Genomic DNA, 5,110 nt, shown 5'->3' on the forward strand with positions numbered 1-5,110 from the left:
CTCCCCCACTGCAGTCTAGATTAATCTAGCCCTCACTGCCTCACCCCTATCCTAAATGGATTATGCAAGTAACAAGGAGATCTAATCCTGGAGTATTTGCAGAACGTTTTACGCCCCCTATCGACATTATTTTATATCAAAATTAGTATATTTAGGAGTTGGCAGCGTTAACTCTGCCTGCCATGGGGCTAACCCGGACTGAGCGGAAGACATCTTTCCAGCAGACAGCTTGTTGAGCTTCTTTTTAAGCCTGGGGTAGAGAGAGGTACTTCGACTTTGCCGAGTGCACTGTCACTGTCATTCAAAGACTCCCCCACAATGTATTTTTAAAGACTGTTTAGTTTGAAGTGCCTTAATAATATACCCATTTACAGCCCTTAAAGGAGCATACAAATACAAATACTGTAATGGGGGCTCTCGTGGCCTAGAGGTTAATGTGTTGGCCTCTCATTCAAAGGTCCCGGGTTCGAATCCGGGTAGCGACCGAAAAATTTTCTTCTCTAAAATTGTCTCCTTTCACCTCTTTTCCTGCTCTCTAGCAATGTTCTGTTGTTTGCTTTCATTTCCACTTTCTGCCCCCACCCCCTCACCTCCTTTGCCCCCAATAAGGTCATATATAAGTGCCGAGGAATAAATGTGTTACCGGTACAAGAGAGTAACAAACACAAAAAAAGGAGGAAAGATAAGGACAAAGATGTTCATCGGAAATTTTTTAATTTTTGTTTTAGTAGAGGTTTTACGGCGCTCGAAACTGCATAAGGTCATATGAGCGCCCGATGATTAGAGGTGTTACAAGAGAGTAACAAACATATAAAAGAAGGAGGGGAGATAAGGACGATAGATGTTTGATAGAAAAGAAGAACCAACCACCTACTTTCATAGGAAAGAAGGAGCAAACCAAACAAGAGCACCCACCAACCACCCACATGACAACAGTCAGGACCAAGTGATTTGCTTTAGCTTGAACAAACAAGCACATGGACACAAGAACAAAATTTAGTTTTAGTTTTAGTAAGAGTTTTACTGCACTTGTTTCGTTTTAGTAATAGTTTTACGGCGCTCAGAACTGCACAAGAATATGAGCGCCAGAAGATTAGAGATGTTACAAGAGAGTAACAAACATAAAAAAGAAGAAGGGGTGATTAGGACGATACATGTAGACGTTTGATAGGAAAGAAGAAGCAAACCACACCAGAGCACTTTCAATACAATAAGTCCTATTATTATAGTAAGTGCCGAAGATTAGAGGTGTTACAAGAGAGTAACAAGGGGGCTCTCGTGGTCTAGAGGTTAAGGTGTTGGCCTCTCATTCAAAGGTCCCGGGTTCGAACCCGGGTAGCGACCGAAAAATTTTCTTCTCTTAAATTGTCTCCTTTCACCTCCTTTCCTGCTCTCTAGCAATGTTGTGTCGTCTGCTTTCGTCTCCTCTTTCTGCGCCCGCCTACTTTGCCCCCTCCTCTGGACTCCTGACTCTTTCTGCAGCCTTTCTACTGCTACTAATCGGACAAGGGCGAAAAATCTCAGAGGGCCCGTGTGCAAGTTGCGCATGTTAAAGATCCCTTGGTGGTCTAAAATCGCTAAGAGTAGGCTTCGGCCGCCACATGGGCAAAATTCAAAATATCCTACAAACTGAAAATATTAGGTGTGTCCCGTGGCGCGCTCATAAATATATGACCTTATGCAGTTACCAAAAAAGAAACACAAAAAAAAAGGAGGGGAGATAAGGACGATAGATGTTGGATAGGAAAGTAGGAGTGAGCAAACTACACAAAAGCACCCGCCAACCACCCACCGAAATTTAGAGCAGGGAAAATGCAATACAAAGACGAAAGAGGAACAATGTAGGGAAAGAACAGAAGTAGGACCTTACATCATAGCAGCCTTCTGCCACCAGCAAGATCAGGTGATTTTTAACTCCTCAGGAAACGGTAGGAACAGGCATGCACAGAAGTGTCCCATAAACATCAACTTGACTCACTTATCTAGACAGCCCAGTGAAATAAACTGACAAAGTAAAGTCATCAAAATATTATCTTAGGATACTTTACATTCTCAGGCGCCCCATTAGTTTGGTATCATCCTGGACTACAGAGTGGGTGGCCCTGGTTCGAATCCCAGACTGAGCATTCTTGAACTTAGATCGTTTTGTGAAGTTTTCAAGGCTTTCAACTTCAACCCATTGATTCGGTCCTAACAAGAGCTGGACATTGAATTTGCGGTGGTCCCATTCTGAAATAACTTACTAATAGTGTTCATAGGGGTGTTGAACCCACACACTCGGGCATTCTCCTGTTAATTCACTAAACCCCTAGGCCTACACTCCAGGTAGTCAGCTCTCCCTACAAATTTATTAAAACTTTTTGAAAAATTGAAAAAAATACTTAACTTTAACATATCCTACCCAAATTTGGTAAACATTTTATTCAAACCTTTATTTGTGTGTATTAAAACTTTGAAGGCAAAATATGTCATATTTTTATGCAATACTTCGTGGAAAAAGGTCTATATATACAGAGTCAAAACGTAAATAAAAAGCGAAAAAAAGGAAGCGTGTTCAAATTTCACACCTCCTCACAAGGTTCAAGAATTTGGCTTTCTTTGCTCTAAATTTGGGATTGCACTTCTGGTCATAGTTATGGTTTCAAACGAGTCATAGTTACTCTTCCAAATTAGGCTACAGTCTATTTCACACAAAAGCAGTGTTTTCGGTCATGAGAGCGAAATTTTCCATACCGCTACTGTCGGCGTTTGGGTTGGAGCGTTGCGCGCACATACCGATTATCAGCGTTAGGGCTGGACGAGTTAATGAAAAACCCATTACAGGAAAATTAATAATTCATCACAAAAGTTTAAATAGTTCTAGCTTTTGTAAGAGTTTGATGGCATTAGCAACAGAATAAGGTGATATAAGTAGTAGTAGCAGTAGAGGTTTTACGGTGCTCGCAACTGCATAAGGCCATATGAGCACCAGAAGAGGTGTTACAAGAGAGTAACAAACATAAAAAAGAAGGGGAGATAAGGAAGATAGATGTTAGATAGGTAAAAGAAGCAAACCACATCAGAGCATCCGCCAACCACCCACGGTGATATAAGTGCCTAAGGATAGATGTGTTACAAGAGAGTAATATTCACAAAAAAAGGAGAGAGAAGCACGATGGATGTTTGATAGGAAAGAAGGAGGAAACCACATCAGAGCACATGCCAACCACCCACTTCAACAAAAGAATAATGCAGCAATAAAATGTGATTAAAGATGAAGTTTATTGACGATCCATGCATACAGTTAAATGATTTCAGGACCTTTAAAAAAAAGAATGGCTGACCAAAATAAAAAGTATGGGTACATGAACATATCTCCTCGATGAACATGAGATGAAAGTGTTTAAATGCATGATACTTGGGGAGAAGTGGGAGAGGGGGATGTGTGGGGGGAGAGAAAACACAACAGAACAGAGACAATGAGTTCTACACATCCTCTATAAAAACACAAGCACTGTACAAAGCCCAACCCCCACGTTTATGAACTATTTTCCCAGCCATTAGGTACCCACCCCACAACACGGAGACAAAACCACCATCATCTTCTTCACCAAAACAATATTGAGAAAAAAACTTCATAAACAGGATATGTCTAAATATATTTGACTTGCACTCGATTCAGACCACAAAAAAAGGTTTTACACCCAAAAAAATATTTCAAAAATATTACAGGGAACTTAAAAACAAATAAACACAACCATAATATGATACAGATCATTGGAAGAATGCCAAAGCAATCGATGAACATAATGCAAGGAGGAAACAATTGTGCCACAATGCTGATCATCATCTACTTTACCCAAGGCAATCTCATTCCAAGAAAAACTTTCTTTTGAGATAGGTTTGCCTTGAAACAATAATAGCTGCTATTTTGGAAAGTCAAGGATTTGGGCATGAATGCAAGAGTATGCGACAAGAGCAGAAAAGAAGGAGAAAGAAAGAGAAAGACAGAGAAGGGGTGAGAGAGAGAGTGAGAGAGAGAGAGAGAGAGACAGAGACAGAGACAAAGAGAGAGAGAGACAGAGACAAAGAGAGAGAGGGAGAGAGAGAGAGAGAGAGAGAGAGAGAGAGAGAGAGAGAGAGAGAGAGAGACAGAGAGAGAGAGAGAGAGAGAGAGAGAGAGAGAGAGAGAGAGAGAATACTTTGTTATATTAGAATATCTGGTCCTTAATTATTAACATTACCACTCTGTCCATGCATTCAATACACGCTCATTCTAAGTATTTGCTGGGATAAAAAGTATTGGCAGTTAACCGTTCCAGTGCAGACATGTTAGAAAAATAGTTAGCCTTTGACATACTGGGTGTTGAAGAACATGTTCTTTATCGTACTTGTGTTTATAAATCTATTAAATCCTTTTAGTCAGGGTACAAGCATAGTAATTGTTTCTATACTTGATAATTAAAAATTTTTTTTTTAAAATACAATTCAGGGCAATCAGTAGCACTCTTCCCTTATAAAAACATCCAGGCGGAAATTGTATCCAACAACTCAATACAAACAAGGTTTTTTTTTTGTCCACAAAGCCAAAAAAGCTACCCCAACTCTACCACATGGAGTAAAGTGGGAAAATAAATGTCGCCTTTGGGGCTCCATTAGTAGTGATTTCATTAACTAAAAATCGAATCAAAATATATACAAACTTTCCATGATGGTGTTCTGCTTTTATAAAAATGGGAAAGGGGGAAAAAAAACGGACAAAAGTGATCAACTTTAGCAAAGAAGGGAAACGAATAAAAATGCATCGCATTAGTCTTGATAAATTTCCCCCTAAAACCAGGAGAGGAAAAAAATAATAATTCGAGAAGCTTTCCAACAGTCTTGTACAAAGACTGGGAGCTAAAAAATTTACAATCATCAAATCTCTCTCCAATCAAAAAAAAAAAAAAAGAAAAGAAATTAAATACATTGTCAAAACAAGCAATATGAACACTAACTTGCCCTCTTGTTCGTGGTTTTCTTCAACACCAACGTTCCGTTCCCCCTCAGCACTTGCACTCCACACAGGGTGCTCGAGAAATCAGCTGTCCAAAACTTGTTCACGAATGTGCTATGCCCGCCCACCACGACA

The sequence above is a fragment of the Aplysia californica genome, unplaced genomic scaffold, assembly GCF_000002075.1.
Source record: "Aplysia californica isolate F4 #8 unplaced genomic scaffold, AplCal3.0 scaffold00123, whole genome shotgun sequence".
NCBI lineage: Eukaryota > Metazoa > Mollusca > Gastropoda > Aplysiida > Aplysiidae > Aplysia > Aplysia californica.